The following is a 20,768-nucleotide window of genomic DNA, read 5'->3' on the forward strand; positions in this document are numbered from 1 at the left end:
TGTGTATTTTCTAGATATCCCAAATTATGGAGGGCTTCCTCCGGGATGGCCTTGCAACGCAATAACACAGTGCCACGTTAAACTCAACAAGCTCAGTCAAAAGCAGTGGCCACCAGCTATAGAAAAACTAGATTCTGAGGCACCTATGAAAACTGTGCTCCTGTCTTAGCAAGTTTTGAACTAGGCTATTGTTTGCCCTTGTTTTGGAAGGATAAACAATTTCAGGCTGAATCAAGAGCTTCATAAGCCCTGTATGCACAGGGAGCCCTTGGTGCTATACCGAAATGGCACATAATGGCACATAATGCCACGTGTGTTCTTCGTATTTTACTGAAAAAAGTATCTCAGCTCTCAAAGGTGGAGCGAGGAAAACAAAGCGAAAGAAAGTGAAAAAAAAATCAACTTCCCATTTTATATAACCGAAAATTTTGACCAAATAAATGCATTCTACTTTCAGTACAAGTTTTATCTTGAATGGCAAAATGAAAATGATTCTATCAAATATTTTCTATAAAGTTATTTGGGCTACAAACAAAGAAAATAGAACAGAACTGGAAATGGACTAAACTAAATCACCTGCAAAACTTCTATTTTCATGGGAGACACAATGACAGGAATGGGCTTTAAGCATAACAGCACACACAAAAGGTAGAGTGCTGCTTTTTTAATGGAATTGCACCATGGATCATGAGCTGAATGGATGCAATTTTATGTGAACTGCACACACAAAAAATTCCCTCAATAAACATATGGAACACGAGGCTTCTTTTCTCCATACTTTAACTAGGCAGCAGGGAAACATTACGACTGAAGAGTAGATATCAGTATTAAAAGACTTATAGGGTTGCTTAAATGGGAGTTCAAAATAAAATAGAAGGCAGACAAAGTAATTGTTTGAGCAACGTAAGTCATTATTGCTTTTCGTATAGGTTTTCTTTTTTTTCAAGAAGTACTAACCTGGGCACACCTATACATTTTTGAAATTATATTTTCCTTTTAACTGCAGAAGTGTCTTCTGGATGTATCAAAAGAGCAATATATCCTATAGAATGTCTACTACTACGAGAGCTAGAGGTCTTTGAGGAGGAAAATATATTTATAACAAAGGAGTGTAGTATCTGAATAAAGAGACACAAAGCAAGGCTTAAACAATGCTCTGTGCTTTTCAGTGATTTTTTTTTTAGGTAATAGATAATTAACTAGAAACCACTGACATTACCAATATTGGACTTGTATTACTTTCCTTGCTTTGGAAGCTGGATTTGGCAGCACGCTTAAGAGCTTTTCAGAAAGCTCCTGTTGATAAACTATTACAGTGAAATCCACATCCCATTTGCAGTTAACTGTCCTCATCAGATCACCTTTTAGTAGTCCCAGCCTGCAACTGTGCTGGCAGTGACTATTTGTTTCTAAGAGAGCATGTGTTTTTAAAACTCACCTGACACTAGGATGCTCATTATGTTGGAAATTATAGGAAACAAGGACAGCAGTTCTGGACCTAGAAAACATTGGCTGTCCTTGCTCTCCTGTTCCCCAGTGCCAGGTCTCACAGGTATGATTGCAGCGGTATCCTGAAAACGGTTGTCTTCATCCCCTGAGCCCTGCAAGGAAGGATTTCAACAACACCCTAAAGCTTGCTAAGAGACAGTAACTCATTCAAAGACAAGTGCAGCAGCTTCCAGAGACAGATTTTCTTCACAAAAGTTACATGGATACTCCAAGTGCTTTATTACTGTTTGAAAAAAAAAAAAAAAAAAAAAAAAAAAAATCCTCTCTCTCAACTGCTGCAGCTTCCAAACCCTACTTTTAGAATTCTCTAGAGAATCAGTATTTTACTGCAAAACTCTTTGCCCTTTCCTAGCTCTGAGGCACATTTTTGGATTATAGTATCTCAAAGGTCTGCCTGGAATGGCTTTGGGTTTGTTCCTTCTAGTGTGATGGCAAATTTGTTAAAATCTGCAAGACTTCTCAGTAGGGAATGTGAAGGGTGGTACAGATATGTAAAATACCAATGTCCACAACCTGACAACCTAGACAGGCAATTTAACGTAGCAACCACGTGGCCCTGAAAAGCAAATCTTGTAGTTCTATGATGCATGTTTTCAAAATCTTTTAATTATTTCAAAGGTGGCTATTCTGGCTCACTGAATGCTAAGGGGGCCAAACAATTGGAGGTTATTGATTATTGCTGAATTCTCCACGCTGTCAGTAGCACTGACATGCATGTACCACACAGCATGGCTGTGAATACCAACACCCGTAATCTGCCTTGCTTGTTCCTAGCGCATTAATTGCAACAGACCACACAGACCTCACATACTTCATCATCCTGAGAAGTTCTTATCACATGAATCATCTTATGGATTAGCTTTCAGTGCTTGTTCTGATCTTTGATTCCGACAGAGGCACAGCCACACTGCCACTCGCTCACCACCAGATTCCACGTCACCTTCCCCATCTTCCCCCTGTGCTTGCAGTTTCCACTAGCATGGGGTTTGCAGAATAATGATGCTGAAATTACTTCATTTACACCTGTTTTGCTGTGCCTTTGATACCAGAGACACAGTGCCCACACCCTCAGGAAAATGGCATTCTCCAAAAAGTCCAAAAATAGCAAGGCTTTCCGCTGTTCCATACTCTTGCTTCAGGAGCGCAAAGCAACTAGAAGGAATTTTTAGTCTACCTCAGCTTCTAAAAAACTTCAGGAAAAGTTCATACTTCACTAGCCTGCAGCTAGGCAAGTCTGCTACATTTTTAATCATGGATATCCAGAAAATTACTCTGAAAATTATACAGGAAATGCTAACAAAACCTTCAAACATCAACACTTGGATAAGTTTACTTGCTACCGTGAGGCAAGTCTTGAGTTTACTGAAATGGCATTATCTTAGCTGAACCGCAATTTCACTGTGTTTCTCCAGGGCTCCTCTTCCTAGAAAGACTGCTTTTGCTCAGCAACAGTTTTTTACTACAAAAAAGTGAGTAGTAAGTACCCCAAAATCCCATAAATTACAACATGATCTCTGTGTTCAATGGTTGCAAAATAAATCGGTTTTTCATAATTTTAATGAAAATTTATTTAAATTGAATGAAAGTACTGCACAAAATAGGTAATGCAAGCATATACAAGCAATTAGGAATGTTAGTCCATTTCATAAATATATTGCAATTAAAGTCAGCAGTTCAGTCTTATGCAAAGATGATCTGATGGTACTTGAGAATCTCAATTGCATAGTGCAAGGCAATTCTGGGACCTCGTTATTGTTTGCAGTATAGTTTTTTCCTTATGCATTTTAGTCTAACAACCTCTTAGCAAAATTGTACCCATCTTTAATAAACATCAGCTCTAACTAGGCGTGGATGTATCATTATGAAGCCTTGTTCTCCATCACAAGTGAACAAGGTAAGGTAATCTCGTTAACCACTTTCCAGACTTATAAACTCAGAAAAAACCCACATTTCTGTAGATATTGAAATCAAGGTTAAAACCTTCACTGTCAACTGGCTCCCAGGGCAGCTCTGTCCTTGGGGGAATAGCAGTCTTTGTTAAACTGCTTCAAATTCTTCAGCTCCTTGAAGCTGGCAGATCACAGGAACTATAGCGAAAAGCCACATTCCAGTCCTACCAGACATCAAGTGAGAAATGACCATGGTACTTTTCCACAACCTGACTCTCAGGTACACAGGAGCACAAGGCTCTGTGTGACTGTCAATGCAAGACTTCACACAGGTCCACCAGCAGAACAACTGAAGACCACAGTGAAATGCCATTCTCAGTGGGGCACCCAGCAACCAGGGAGATGTGTATGTATACAGCTGCCTAGGAAATCCAGACTCTGGAGAGTAGATGGGAAGAACAGGGGAAATCCAGAAAGCTGCACTCACATGCTGAGATCCGCAGGCAGGACCTTCTCCTCTTCCTCTCTCCTGTTCATGTTCAGACTCAGAAGTCCCCAACCATGACTGGAGACAGAAGGATGAGAAATAAGAGACTATCAGCTCCATTCCTGTGCTCACTGGTTGTTAATTACAGGGCAACACCTATATATGCCTGACAGAAAAGCCCACATCCAAAGCCAGGTGTTTCCTTTATATCACGGTATTTTGAAATCTTTAACAATAGTAAGACATCCAGCAGAAAAAAGGAGTTAGTATATAACAGCATCCATTTTTGTCCCAGGAACAAGAGAGTTAAATCATTCCAAGCACCCAGGAGCATTTTTTTCTGAGCAATGGCTCAATATAACCATTACCGAGTCTGGATACACAGGTAGCAACATAGCTCTGAGTGCTGCTGCATGGTGCCCATCATATTTGTCTCCTCCTGTGCTCAACTTTCTTGGGCTGATAAAAGAGCAGTTAGTAGCTCTTTGTTATATAAATGTCAGCAGAGGCAAAGAGAGTGGAAATTTGGTGGTCAGGTGTAGGTGGCCGAAAGCCACTGAAAAAGATTATGTAGCTGATAGGGAATGGTATTTACCAGCTGCATAAGGTGTCAGGTGTTGTGGAGGCATATTGTTCTCACAAAAATGGCTTGAAATAGGTTCCTTTTGTTTCCCCTAGGCTTTTCAGCTCGGCTGGAAAGGAACCCACTGATCTTCACAAGACAAAGATGATCCTTGAAATACTTTAAAGCTTGGCTGAACTTTCAGAACCTCTTCTGCGGCATTGCTGCACGGTGCCTTTGTGCTGAGATCGAAATCACAGAAATATGGCTTTCTTACAAGAAATGAAATCAGCCATCACTGGCTCAAGCATCCTACCACACTCCTCAGTTTCTCTGAAGGATATTTATCAAGTGCTTGTAATTATAAGTTGCCTGTGCTGCAAATTGCTCCAGAGGACAGTGGAGGTCACAGTCTGCTCTCAATGTCACAAGCCTCCAATGAATTGCAAGAAACATCAAGCACCTTTTGTGCAGGCCTTCAGGCAGGAAAAATTACAATTGTTCTCTCCAGTCAGTGGAACTACGCTGATTTACATCATGGGAAGATCTGCTCCCTTCTGTGGGACAAGTATAAAGGGGGGAAATAGATTGCATTTTGCTTGCTCATCTCTGTCTCAACTCTCCAGTTAAAAATATATTCCTTGATTATGTTAAGATGACTTCTGAGTTTGTTTGTGATTATTTGGTCATTCCCTGTCCTCTGGCATTGGTGTGGAGCGATGGCAGACCCAGATGCAGCACCACTGCAGTGTGGGAGAAGGTAAGAAGCTGCCGAGTGCTTTTATCTATTGTGGCTTTGCTAAGGACTTGTTTTTCAGTATAGCAGGACATGCCCTCTCCTGTCTGGGGTTCAGGCCTGCAGCCCAGTTCTTTGGAAGTAGTCAAGCAGTGCAATACACCCACCTTGGAAACGTTTTGCAGCACTCCAATGACAGGACCAGCACAAGAACTGCAGTAATTGTGTCTGCAGCCTATGTGTGTGCAGTAAAAAAACATCTGTAATTCTGCATACAGGTGCTTGAAAAGGTACATGTCAGTTCTTTTTTGAAAAAGCCACTCTGGGGATCTTCAGATCTAAGAGCATAAGGTGGCGTAGCTTCAACTTAACAACCAGGCTCTGTAGTTGAGAACATATCCAATTCACAGCCAGGATAAACTGGTGGAGCAGCACATCTGATCGATGGATCACATTTCTTCTTTACATGACATTTAATTCCTTACTATAGCTTGTGACTGCCTGAAATCCAATATAAAAAAAAAAAAAAACCACAAATATGAACGCTTGAATAGGTACCTCAATAACATCAGGCACCAAGTCCTCACCATGAGGATAGCTGGTAAGTAATTAAAAGCATGAATGAACAGACGAGCAAGGAACCATCCTCACACCATGTTGAACAGGCTCGCGCAGCAGCTATGTAAGGGAAGCTTTTGATCCCAAGCGCTCCAGTACTAGACAGAGACAGTTCATCTCTGGAGAAGGCAAGCATACAACACTCAGATCCAGTCCCTTGTCTTGCCCACAAGCTCATGACTCCTCTGATGACACCCTGGGGATGCAGAAGGGCCTTTCCCAGCCTGAAAATGGGAAATCTGGGGATGGGGTGTTACTGGAGTCAGCACTCCGCTCTGCTAAGTCATGCTCCAGAGCAGGTCTCCAGGCATAAGTGGCGGCAGGAGAAAGTCAAAGCACCTCTTTAGTTTTAAAAATTGCACCCCAGAGAAAAAAAAGAGTTCCTATTTGTCTGCAGAATGACAAGAAAACTCTGCCCGCGCTGCCACTGACAAAGCTGAAGGTCTGGCCCTACAACAAGCCCAACCCCATGATCAACATATTTTTGCTGCTTTTTTTCACTGTTTTTAGTTCAGTGTTTCTTAAAGACCACTGAAGTGTGACTCTTACATTCAAATGACTGGTTTGGCAGGCAGAGGACTCAGCACAGATTTTGGTGCGTGCCATATGAGCTTGTGCTTAGATACTGCATGGCAGAAACCTGACCTGGTGCAGCTTCATCACTTATTATAATTAGCAATCTGTGGCCTGCCTACACATGCCAAGAATCACACTTCACGGCACAATGCAAATCTAACCTATCTTAGAGTCCACATAGGGAGTTTGTACCAATTCTAATTAAATCAGTCTTCAGAACAATTCAACTATATTTCTTGTGTAGGCATGCCCCAGAAGCAAATGGATTATAAAATTGCTCACTCTCATTTATTATCGATTTCATGTTAACAATTGTTCTTTCTTAAGCCTTAACTTCTGGAATCATGTTACTGCCCAGGAAATTCAACTTCTATCTTTTAATCCTGTGTTTCAAAGAATGGCATGAAAAGATACCCTTGTGTCCCGTAACTACTCAAAAATTTGAATGCAAATTATCCAACATGCATTGTTCCTCCTCTGAAATAGTAATTATTTATATGCCAGTCACATGATGTGCAGGAGCTGTACTCAGGTTCTTTGAACCTGTGAGTAAACAGTAAGAAACTAGAATAAAAGGAAAGGGACTTCAGAGACATTTAACTGAGATGGCTACATTATTGGGCTGTTAGCTCTAGGATCTTTAAAATCCCTGCAGATTCAGGAACCCCAAGAAGTGGTCCTGATCTTGGCTGTACTGGATCATCCCTTGGTGGTACCTCTCTCTCCAGTGTCTACTTGGAAATCCCAGGAGTGCTCTGTTACAGGGTCACTATTAAGCAGGACAAATTCAGCCTCCGTACACGCACAGGGGTGACCCTGCACTGCTCCCCTCTGCCAAAGGGAGTAGCTGTACCGAGGCAGCGAGTGCAGTGCCCACACACCCAACTCAGCATCCCTCATAAGAAGGCTGAAGTCCATTCCTATTAAATATGATAAACAAAAATCATTCTCAGAATATTTGTGTTGCAATCACAGCTGCAAGTGCAGTTTCTCTCTGGCCATAGGGACACCAGAACTAAGCCTGTAAAAGAGCTCCTGCCTCCTGGCAGGGCTGCTACCGGCCCACATACTCTGGCAATTCCTTCTCCTGCCTACAAGTCAGGCTCTTGCTGCCATGACCCAAACTCTTGCACTGAACGAAGGGAAGAGCATCCTGCCAGCCAACTGTGAGCGATCTGCCATCCCACTCCGATACTGCCAGCACAAAGGAGTTAACAAAATCTGTTTGAGCTGAGAGTGTTTATGCTTCAGCAGTTCCATTAATAGGTATTAAATGACGCTCCTTTAAGCCACAATGCTACTGCATAGGGTTTCAGCCTCATCTTTATGGATGCCTTGTCATAATTCCTAGAATTATAGAACTTCCTGCCACGCACCTACATATATCTGCAAAGTTACAAAATAGTCAAAGATTATTTTTTCTGCCCAGAACTAGCAGAAATGACTTTTCATTAATCAGGATCAGACGAGATGAAATTAAGTCAGTTCTTCTCCCTGAAGTTTGAGATACACAAACAGGGAGAAACTGACTCTTCTCAAGCCTCAGCTCAGGAGCTGGAAAGTGAAACCCCAGCTCTGGGTACATTGTCTCTGGAAGAAATTGCCACAACAAGTAGATACCAGCTACTTACCACCTTTCTGCTACCTGTCCCAATCCACACACACACAAATGCTCTTTTATACAAACTAGCTTCCACATCTCCCGCTGGTTGGACACTTTCCAGCAAGAGAAACAGAATGTCCTTGGCAAATCCAAAACTACAAGATCCTGTAATCAAAATTCTCTAATCTTGTGCATTGGGTTTAGCTGGCAAGGTTTTGGCAGTGAGGGGACTGCAGGGGTGGTTTCGGTGAGAAGACATCAGGAGCCGCCCCCACGTTGAAGAGAGCCAGCTCCAGCTGGCTCCGAGATGGACTCACCCGAAGCCTCCCAAAGCTGAGCCTGCCAGTGATGTTGGTAGTGCCTCTATGATAACATATTTAAGAAAGAGTAAAAAATGCTGTGTAATAGCAGCTGAGAAAGGAATGAGACTGTGAGAGAGAAACGGCCCTGTAGACACCAAGGTCAGAAGAAGGAGGGGAGGAGGTGCTCCAGGCGCCAGAGTAAAGATTCTCCTGCAGCTCATGGAGAAGACCATGGTGAAGCAGGATGTACCTCTGCAGCCCATGAAGGACCACGGTCAAGCAGATGTGCAGCCCACGAGGGATCCACTCTGGAGCAGACTCCTGGGAGGAACTGCAACTCATAGAGAGGAACCTACGCAGGAGTCATTTTTCTGGCAGGACCTGTGGCCCACAAGGGACCCACTCTGGAGCAATCTGTTCCTGAAGGACTGTATCCCATGGAGAGGTCCTATGCTGGAGCAATTCTTGAAATGCAGCCTGTGGGAAGGACTCACATTGGAGAAGATCATGAAGGACTGTATCCCGCCAGAGGGACACCATGCTGGAGCAGGGGAAGAACATGAGAAGGAAGAAGCAGCAAAGACACCCACCACTATGAAAAGTACACGCTCTGTCCACCTCCATGTGCTTCATATGCATGGACTCATGTGTAACACACAAGAATTCATGAGACACATATGAGGGACTATACTGTTAGGTGATCCTCCCCTGTCCTCTATGTCATTCACTTACTCCCAAAAACTCAACCACAGTCTAGTCCATATGTTCTTTCTTCTACATCATACATCACGCAGTTTCATTAGGCATCATCTCCAAAAGGAGACACTGCATCCCACATTCCTTCAGGTAATTCCAAATTTACCCAAAGCAGGTGATGAGGAGACAATCTCCTACATGCGGCAAAAAATTTTGGAGAGTAACGAGAGGTACCAGGTATGGGAATGTAATTGTACCTGAGAAGAAGAGAAATAAATGGGCTTCACTGTAATAATGCCAAATTCAGATTGCATACTGACTTCAGGACTTCCACTGACCCAGAATCTGAGCTCAAGTCTCACATACATCACTGCTAGTGTTCGTATCTGTGAATGTATCCATAGCAGAGCAGGGGACTGGAGAAAACCCATGAGTCTTCTGCTGCTCATGCTGAAATCAATGCATGTTTTGGTTAAAACCTCTGAGAATCCCTGGGCGCAGTGAGATTCTGTTTGCGTTCCCACAGACAGCATGCTCCAGGACACAGCAAGCCTTGCTGAGCACCTGTCCTCGCCACCGTTTATCTCTACACGACATTGGAGGGAGGCTTTTAATACTGTCAGAGCCTATCCTGCCCAGCCCAAAAGCTTCCAATACAGTTCTCAGAGCCTTCCGCATGATAAACGGGAAACTTGAAAAAACACGAGGGAGGCACATCAGAGCCCAATAAAATGAGATGACATCCTCTGCTCTGCAGAGGCCAAGACAGATTTCTGACTGAACTGTAGCAGCAAACCAGCATGATAAAAGAGCTAAAGCAAGAGGTTATGATATGCTTGAATCACTCCAGAGAAAGCAAGTGCTGTGTGTAACTAGGGAGATAAATAATCAGGCAGACAGAGTAGCACTGCCCCCTCACTCGCTTAAATCAAAGCAGCTTCTTTTGCCACCGCTCCACCCACTTGGAACTGGCATCAGGGAAGTTTAAAAGTTGTCCTTGGGAGGGACAAATAGAGAAGTGCAATTCTGGAACCGAGATATAAACTCACAGGCCACAGTGATGCCCCTGCGGTCGTGCTAACAGGCTCCCCCAGACCAGGCGGCACGGCGGAGGCCAGTGGCCGTCGCAGCAGGTTGCTCACATGGCCACCCAATGCTTGAAAACATTCGCTGCCCTGACAAGGAGCTTGGTTTGGGGAATAAGCAGAGCTGGACTGCCATACCCTCAGGATACATCATGGCCAGCACATCCAAGCCAAAATAGAGCAGCAAACTACACTCCGGCGTGCTTGGCACAAGTCCTTTTTCCAAGATCCCCACAGCAGGATGTCTGATTAGTTGGCAGTATCTGGCCCCTGACTGACTGATGCTGCTATTCAGCAGCTTGGATTTGACCCTCAGCAGGATTTACATTCTGCCTGAAGAGCCATGCATTGAAATCAGAGGGCCATGTGAGTATGTCCAAGGTCAGGTTTTCCTGTAAGTAATACCCTCCATCTCAAAAGCAACTGCATGTTCCTGACAATTATTTGAGAAGGTAATTGAACTCAGCTGTTTCAAATGTGATTTCCATACAATGTGCGCTGTACTTTGATCCCGAGTTGAAAAAAGGAATAAATAATCCTGTTTTAACCTTGACTTGATGCGACACTTACTATGGAAACGCCCTGCCTGCAGATCGCACAGCCCAAGGAGGAGAACGTGACATTCTAGTATGGGGGAAGAGCTACTATTTGGTATTTCTACCCTTTAGCTCCTGGTGTCAAAAAGCCACCTAAAAGCTTTGGCATCCTATTTCATTCTTGAAAAGGGATACTGAAAACTGCACTTCTCACAAGGAACAGGCACTTAATGGTAGAAGAAGGATCTTCATTATCTTGGTGGTGGTGAAGCCAGTGTATTTGCTGCACCTCAGAATAAGAATTTCCTTCCTTACTGTAGATAAAAAGCAAGTTTCCAAAAAGCATCCTTCACATTACAAGCACGGCTCAGGAGGACCAGCTGTGAGACAGAACCGTGTTCTTCACAGGCTGCGGCAAGATCACAGCAAGAACATCGAGGAACAGGAAAGAAGTTTCCATGCAGAGAGGACTCCAGTGAGCAACCTGCCTGTAGGACTGTACTCACGTCGCTCTCCCCAACACAAGGTCACAAGCTTCAGTGAGTTTGTTATTACAGCACACCTATGAGTTAGAGAAGAGACCTTATTCTCCAGCTGGGCGCAAAAGCAGAGAGAGTCCCAAGAAGCTTGTAGTGAATCAAAGAGCTGAACCCAGCTCTAAGCTAGCTTAGCTATCTGAGCATCCTAGAGCAAGTCTGGTAAGAGTAGAAAGAGAGAGGAGAGCACACAGACAAAGATATGCATACACACCTATCCACCCACTTGGACCAAGGGATAATTTCACATATGAATTACAGTGCACAAGTACATACCTCTCTATGTGCAAAAAGTGAGGCCATGCCTAAGAAGATCTACCTTTGGGGATGCTGAGTGTAACTCTGAACTTCCCTTCCATGAAACATAAGGAGGTTCCAGAAAGTGCAAGATTTCAGAAGGAACATAGAAACAGGCAAAGAAATATAACTAAAAGGATGACAAAAAAGCAACATTACAATTCCAAAAGTGTCTTGAGAGGACCAGCAACAAACTGGGGGCACAGGTTCCCTAGCAATACCAAAGGAAAACATATATGCCATGATTGCAGAAAACGAGGAAAGGTACTAGTCAGGCTCAGCAGCATGGAAAGCACTGACAGAAGGCACAGAGGCAGTGATGGGACAGTAACTCAGATACTTGCATGATGTTGTATTTAAACATCCAGCTGGCTTTGATCTCTTACTCTTGCAAAGAAGACGTTCTTAGGAGTCTTTCTGATCTAATCCCTGTAAGCTGCTCTGTTTACCCTGCTGACATCTCTGAACAAAAATGCATCAAATACAGTCATGCACATTCAGGTGCAGGTGTGTCCATGCATGCACAAGCGTAAGCACAGGGTACATGAAATAAAAAATTGTACATGCTTTTCATCTTTGCAACCAGACCACTAATACACAGGACAGAAACTGTACGTGCTTTTCATCTGACACTGTACTTGTGTTTGACTTCAGCAGAACCATTCGAGAATTAAATACTGTTCATGGTGAGTGAGAAAGGCAAATTCCAGCTCTGGGTGTGTAACTTACTTCTCAGAATACACCAAGGGATTCACTGAGTCTCTGCATATGCTTCCTCTCAGCATGCAGGTGTAAGATTTAAAAATCCATATTTGTCTCAAATAAACTTAAAAACAGCTATAATACCAAGTACCAAAAGCACCATCTGCGCTTCGCATATAGTGATGATGTTTTTTTCAGAGTTGATGCTGTTTCTTGGTATAGCTTGATCCTATTTTGTCAACCGCATCATGAAAAGTGCAAAGAACCCCTGTGGATCCAAATGTCTCGAAAACAAGATGCTTTAACAAGTGCATATGACGTCTTTCTGGTTCTTTAAGGCACTATATTGTTGACTCACATACACAGTAACATTTAAAATTGTAGAAATGTTCAAGCTGGGCACCAAAGTGGCACACACCTTGGCAGTGACTGACCGGAGATCGCTGTGGCCAGCACAGAGCAAGGATTGCTTGCTGAAGAAAAGAAGCTGAAAAAGGCAAGTGCTTCCAAAGCTTTATTTTCCTTACTGTGCAGGCAACACCTCCTAGCTGACCCTCTCATCTTTACTACATATCCACCACTAACACATTCTTGAAGAAAGTCCATCCCAAGCATTGCTCTCTTCAGCCTCACCAGTGTCAAAGCTTCTCTGAGGACCTTGCTGTTCCAAAGTGTTTTGGATAGCCAGCAGTCAAAGGCCTCAGTGATGGACATGCATATCAAACTCAAAGAGAGACCTGGCAAGGTAAGTTTGACAGACTCTTATCTGGTGTTCTCCTCCCCCACTTCCTCTGCTGTGAACTGTACCTTAACCCTGGATCTGTTGCCTCTCCTCAGAGCTGTGCTAATCCATTAACCTGCTCTATTTAGGGCAATGCCAGCACCCACCATCCTTTCCAGAGGTACTGCAGGTATTTCTCACCATATTCAAATGCTGGCAGTGGAAGTATGGGTATCTATTTTAAATCAACATTTACCAAGTTGATGTTTGGTATTTGCTTTGACTCAGAAGCCATTGTATGGTCAGAAAACCACTCCGTAATACCATCTCCAAGGCAGACCCTACTTGACTGTGTACCTTGGTGTAGCGCCTGCACCGGCTCCTTTTCCATGCCCTTCCTTCTCTCACTTTCTTGAGTTCCTTCTTCTGTGTCTCATAATGTCTGTAGGCAGAAACAGTACCAAGTGCAGAAGGCTTTCAGTTGAAATGAAAAGATATTGTAAGAGAGAATCTGAGTCACAACGGGGTACAGAGATAGCATTTCACCAAAAAGCTCCCCAATAACGTATTCTTAGAAAGAAACGGCAACTTTGAGCAATTTTGTTCAGTCATGTCAACCTTTGGTTGATTTCCTTTTGCTTCCTCACTTCTATCTTTCTAGTGGAGCACAGCTTCATGTCTGCAACTTTCTCTTTAGCAGAAATGCTGTATCTCAGCAAGGCCAGTGCCCTGCCCTGTAGATACTGTCTACTCCTCCACCACCCGTAACATTTTAAATGAGGACAAACCAGATGGCTAGCATCACATAACCTATCATCATCGTACCATCAGACATCGAACCGAGGGAGCACTTTTTAGGAATGTATCCTGACTTGTCTTCTCTAGAGGTGCTTCTCACTATGACTTCTTACTTCAGTCAGCACGTTAAGTGAGCAAAAAAATCACAGCATTTCATCTACAATCTAATACCACACATGTCCTTTCAAAGTTCAGATCTATTTGTTTTGACCTAAACCCATTCATACAAGTTCCCTCCTGCAGGAGACACTCCTGATGCATTCTCCTCCAGGCAAGAAATGCTGTATGAAGCGAGGATGTAACAACAGACCTCAAACTGGGACAGTTATCAAACTGCATTCTCTGCTGGTGTTAATCAGCATAGTTCCACCCAAGTCATTCTAGTTTTGCCAGTTTATAACCACACAAAACACGTCCCTGTGTTTCTCTTCAGCCTGTCACTTGTTAATCAGATTGAATGACAGTCACCCTATTCATATTTGCTGGAGTTCATAGTCACTACTTAGCACTGTTGCTTGAATGCTGATTTTTTGGTACCGCTCTTAGTAATATATCTATTTCTTTCATAACTCTTTGCAAACATCAAAAAGAGAGAATAGAAATGATTTACTAGTGGAGCATATTAACATTTAAAACCAACGACCAATTAGAGATTTGAAAATGTCTGAATAGACCCACTATTCAAAATGCCATCTGGTCTCCTGATTATTCCTTCCATGTACTTCCGCATGACAATGACACAAAAGAAGATTAGGACAAAAAAAAAATCTTCAAAAGAAGATCACTTTTACTGTACTTAGCTCCTGTCAGTGTTGGGCAGGGTAAACAATCAGCTTTCAAACAAAAATGCCTAAAGTGAGGTTACTGAATCAGACTTTTCTTCCACTACTTTCTTTTTGCACAGTTTCTGACCAACATCTATTGACTTACAGTGCAAAGCAGCAAGCGTACCTAAAGCTGTACTCTAAATTCACCCCTATTATCTTTGTGTTGACACTTCATCCTAGAAGATATATGCTGAGCTCCAGGTAGATCATTTGTAACCCTTATAATGATGATGGCAACAAATATAGCACAGTGCCCTCCAAGTGACACGGAATGGATACTCAATGCTTCACTATTTTGCAATGAATAAATTGGTTGTCAACATATGCGCAGTAGCAGTTTTTCCCCCAATTTAATGATCATACAGCCATGGCACAGCAGATCTCTATGTATTATAATGATCAGGAAAGCTTGATTGAAAGATTTGGGGAATGAATTTCAAGCCAAAGTTGCAGTCGCCCTGAAAAGCAGCAATATGAATTGATTTCTAGGTTGGAGAGATGTGCACAGCAGTTTCACCTTGCATAGGGGTGACCTTCATTAAAATACAGTTGCTTTCTCAGAACAATAAAAGCTCTCTCTTATGAAGCATATTTTCACGGACAGCCAGATGTAATACCTATGTCTGTCCGTAAATTGGGCATTTGCCATGGGAGATGGGTGACCGAACATGTAACTGTGCAGACGGTCATTATACTGCAAGCAAAGGAGACACGCACTGAGGTACCCAAACAGCACGCTGCAGCAAATAGGTTTATGTAAAGACTACGAGCATTTCCATTCTATACAAGTTCTGTACAGGAAAACAATCTGTATAGGCTGAGAGAGTTGGGGCTGTTCAGTCTGGAGAACAGAAGGCTCCGGAGTGATCTTATAGCAGCTTTCCAGTACCTAAAGGGGGCCTGCAGGAAAGCTGGAAAGGGACTTTTACAAGTGTATATAGTGATAGGACAAGGGGCAATGGCTTTAAACTGTGAAAGAGGACAAATTTCAATTAGATATAAGGAAGAAATTTTTTACATTGAGGGAGGTGAGGCCCCGGAATAGGTTGCCCAAAGAAGTAGTGAATGCCCCATTCCTGGAAGTGTTCAAGGCCAGGTTGCATGAGACTTTGAGCAATCTGGTGTAGTGGAGGGTGTCCCTGCCTATGGCAGGGGGGGTTGGAACTAGATGATCTTTGAGGTCCCTTCCAACCCTAACCATTCTATGATTCTGTATAGGAAGACAGATACCTCCTGCTTTGTGAGCCTTTGAATCTCAGGAGTAGGGTGCTTTGAAAGGCACAGGAAAGCAGACAGTGTCTGTGGAAGGGTGGACATGACCTACATCCACATTCCCATGGGCGACTAGTACCAGGACAGCCCCCACTCCAACGCTGAGCTCCCTGCAATGGGCAATGTTGCCTGTCTCTGTTACCATTCAGTGGCACACTGCATTTCCAGCACAGTTCAACAAGAAGTTCAGTAGATATTTTTCAGGAAAAAAAGTAGGAGTTTTGACAGGTAAAATTCTCACTAATAGTTTCTGCTTCTTTAATGTTTTCTTTTTTATTTTTCTTGAGTATCCAACCACAACTCAGTTTTTCTTTCTTTTTTTTTTTTTTCCCCCCAACTAATGAGAGAACAAACAATCTTTTCAGGCAAAAAAATAATCCCTCCAGATTTCAGATGTCAATTTTCAGGTCTACTTTTTCAGCAAAATGTCAAATATCTGTTAAAAAAAAAAAAAAAGGAAAAACTAGACACCACTAATGAGTTCCATTTCCCAAAATGTACAGATTCATCTGGCACACAGCAGCAAATTGCTCATGACCCTCTGGCAATGCCTTCAACGTTTGGGAACTCTTTAATCCCAGTCCTCTCCTAACCAGAAATAGTAGAACAGAGAGGTAAGTGGCCCTTTATTGTCATTAACAATCTTCATTATGAATTTATATTATGACTACTTTAAAAATTCCCAGAAAGCATTGTATTTGGAACACTGAAGATAAAAAAAAAATCATATTGGGATGGATTGATAATTATAAATTATGCGTTAAATGTAAGATTGATTCCTGTGCAAAAGGCACGATTGTTTGAATTTAGGGATTTTTCCCCACAGAAATATTTGTGAAGAAAATCAGCAACTAAATTGTTATCCTGTCTCATTCATCTCAGCAGCTGTTATAGGAGAGAAAATGCTTTCAAACCTAAAGGGTTTTTCTTCATTTTGCTAAACTTTAGGCTTTTTTTTAATCTCTTCCTTCTCCCCAGCATATGCCTATATACACATGCACACACTTTTAGCACTGAAAAGCAGCACTTTCTCTTACTATTTTGTTTACCTCTTTCCGTGCTACTGGAAACAGGTTTATTCAAAGTGTGACTTTCACCTCCGAGCCTCTCATTGCTTTGCTCGTTCTTAATTCTTTCCAGTCAAGAAAAAGTCAAGCAAATGACAATAAGTCATTTTCACCTTCCTTTAATTTTACCAGTGGGAAAAAACCCAAGGACTCTAGATGTGCTCTGGAGTATATCAATTAGCATAGCAATTAATTATGGTATCCAGTACCGATTAAAATTTGGTTCAGTGCAAGTGCAACACCATGCGACATTGTCTCACTTTCTGAGTACATTTATTTCTTCTCAAATTACAAATGTAGGCCTAGAAATGTCTCACTTTTTTAATTAGTATCTCATACCAGATGGGATGACTAAGAGTGAGCGTTTAAAATTCATGTTCCAAACTTCTTCTTAGGAACCTACGATGGTATCTAACGACATGTGACCCTCTCCAGCCACGGGACAGCAGATCTGGGGATACAAGCGGTCGTTAGAGAAGCAATTGATGTGACCTCAAGGCAATGCTCAGGACCTTCCAGTGCAGGGGCTTCACTTGCATTCTGCATTCAACGTAACATTGCTCAGTTTGAACAGAAGGACTTCTGGTTTCAGTCCAGTTCCTTTGTACCTCCCCTTAAAGGTCAGCTCTTCAGGCCCAAGGCAATAGAGCTGATAAAGGTAGATGAAGACAAGGCAAGATCAACCATTATCTACCAAATCTCAGGCCAAGGCATGATTTGACAAGGGAAGTTCCAGTTGACCTCCTCTTCCTCCCTCGCCACAGTTTCAAGGGGCAGCTCAGCAGCTGCTCTGCAGATTTCCCTTCTGCCTTAGCTGTGGCAGCAAGTTTTTGAAAATGCTTGCAGCTGTTAATATATCCTGCACTTTTTCAAATTACACACTTTCTTTCAAATACAATATTTGCTTTAAATATTTGGAGAATGTAAATTTCTTTATTTACACATGCCTGAAAAAAACTCTGACTGTGCTGTGTTCCCTGGGTAGTTCAGTAATTCTCGCCAGCCTCCCTTCAGTTAATTACTCTGTAAGACTGTCTGGTGAAAAATGAATCCTGCCTGATTCCTCTCCTGAAAAACACGCAGCAAGCGGCAAGTCGGACTAATTCTTGCTGCAACAGAGCAGCGCATGGAACAAACACAGCATGTGAAACAAATCAATACTGTAATCACCAATGCAACCAATCAAATGAAACTCCAGGATCAATCAATACTGTATCTTCCCAGATGACAACTGTGGAACAGAAGCTTTTAATACCTTTCCAAGATACACCTCTTCCTCCACAACGTGAGACACAATTTGCCAGTAAGTTCTGTAGTTAGGGGAAGATTTTCCTAGAGTTTAGCCAGATTGCAGATTAAAGCAGCCAAACCTTTCTGCATTTGCAGGGATCTCCCTGACACCTGTCCATACATGGACCCTGTATGGACAGGGTATTCAACAGGTATTATTTTCAACAGTAACCCTTCCTGCTCTTGCATTACAAACCAAGCAACGCAAACTCTTCACTTTTGTCACTTCAGGAAAGCAGATCATTTCACGACTGAATTGTATCTGCCAAATTAAACACTTAATAGCCCAGAAACTCTTCTTCAGCACCATCCAACTGTGGTTTCAGGGACTAGATTATGTAAATCACAGCTACCAACGTGTTAATGTTAGCTTTAGATGATCATAGCCTATCTATATAGTTATTCTGGGAATGAAACCCATCTGTCTCAGCACTGTGCAATGATTAATAGGTTTTTATCCCATACTACCTCCGTGATGCAGTGGGCTATTAGAACCCTTGATGGAACCAAGACACGAGGAGATTAAGAGTGTGCCTACACAGAGAGGTGCAGCCAGGTGCACGCCCCTCTGCCTGTGCTGGCTGGATGTGGATCCGTTTGGGCCTGGAAGCCATGAACACAGCGCTGTGCTCCCAGGCAGGAGCCATCTCTTGCACAGGGAGCCAGGGTGCAGATGGGCACAGGTCTATCTGCAGCCAGCCGTGGAGACACATCTGCAGGGACATGCCCTGCGTGGCCTCAACTAGGGCATCCAGCAGGTTAGTGATGGAGGGGTGGACTAGACAGAAGCCTGAGTCACCAGTTCGCTAGATCATTGTTCCTATCCCTCGTCTGATAAGCTGCAAATTAGGCAAGGTGACTGCACACCAGTGCCTCAGGGAAGAGGAGGAAGAAGAGAGAACATTGAAACATGGCTCCTTCCATGCCAGGGTTGGGAACAAGGCCCAGGAAATCAAGGGGATCAGCCATGTAAGCACAGCAAATTATGGGCACGCTTGCAGCAGGGGATCTTCCATTTCACTGCTTTTTATTTTAGAAAAAAAGCCCTTCTGGCAGCTCCAGGAGCATATCATAGCTGTGAATGACTACTATTATTGCCCACTTTAAAAGCACAGAAAGAAAAAACAAACAAACAAAAGTAGTTGTCCCTATTTAGAATATCTCAGGTTGAGATTAACTGGGTATACATCTTTAAAATACACCTGCAAGCATCCAACCACGATTCTGGCACTTACCCACAAATCAAACCTCTTACCTCGCAGAGGTCTCTCTTTAGAGCAATGAGGGGCATGGGGAGAGCATCAGCATGAACTACATATTGGAAAAAAAGCCTGTTTATAGCAGCTCTCATCAAGGAAGGAGGAGGGAACTCCCTTGGAAAGAAGCAATTGAAAGATTAGTTCTTTGATTAATTGATTTTCAGGCCATTAAGGACGTTTCTGGTCCTCTCACTCACTCTCCTGTGTGAAAAGTCAAGGGATTTTCCCAGAGACTGCCAGGGCTCTGCTGGAGATGATGAGGTGTCCGTGGGGACAACCATCTGCCCAAACGCTGCCAGTCTCCAGATCAGAGCCTCAGTCTAGCAAGGGCCAAATTTCACAGCCTGCAGACATTTCATTTTCAGTTTGGCATCCTGCTGATTCCATCAGAAGTGCTGACTGAGAAAAGACTGCACGTGGACCCTGAACTAGGATCTGGAACAGGATTCTTTTTTAAAGCATTTCCCTCAGCCTTTTAAACAGCATGTCAAGTGCTGTGGTTCCCTCTGACCCTGAGACATTGTACCAAAGCTCCTTTTCCTTAGGAAGCCTTTCCAAGCCCCTGATGTGTACATTTTATGGAGAGAATCCTAAAATGAAGATGACAGTCCTGTGCACCACTCTCTTTCTTAGCATTTTTCTTCTCTTCTTTAACTTTCCACTCCAGCAAGCGAAGTTTAACAGAATCAATTTCTCTATATGCTCAGTAAAATCCTTAGCGGGAGCCACTGCTCCGTAGGCTTCTTTTAGTTATTTATTGCCTGTCTCCTGCATATTGCATACGTTAAAAGATATACTACCAGCTTAAAAAACAATTAATCCTATTATTGTTTGGAACATGGATGCTGCAGAAGCAGTAACAGTGCCAAGGTGAATCGTGCAGAAGGACTGAAAGGCTGATTCCAGGACATGGAAATACTTCACCACACATGGCAGAAAACATCCTTCTCTACATGCTCTTGCTACTTGTATCATCAAGATCCTGGAAGCAGTTCCCAGTCTCACCAGTAAAATCTGGAGACGTTTCACAGTTTATTAAGGTTATCAGCTTACTGCTGCAGATACTTTGATTTCCAAAAGTTTGAGTGTTTACCTGAAACATGACAGATTGGGGTTGCGTTCCCCTGCCAGAGCATCGGCTGCGAGCAGGAGCTCCGTGCACCCTCTTCCTGGCGAAACCCTCATGAACTGAGCACGCTCCTGCCACCCATTCTCATTCTAACACATCTGCAGTTGTCAACAGTATTTTTTTCTGAACTCAGTCATCTCTAATCCAAGCATTTCTCACTTCCACTGACCTGTTAACAGTAAAAGGTTGTTCTGTACATGGAGATGAAGTCAGGTCTCAGCGTGTCAACTCAGATGACACAGGTTTGCCTGAGATGGCTCTGACCAAGGAT

This window comes from Tauraco erythrolophus, chromosome 12 (genome assembly GCF_009769465.1).
Source record: "Tauraco erythrolophus isolate bTauEry1 chromosome 12, bTauEry1.pri, whole genome shotgun sequence".
Taxonomy (NCBI): Eukaryota; Metazoa; Chordata; class Aves; order Musophagiformes; family Musophagidae; genus Tauraco; species Tauraco erythrolophus.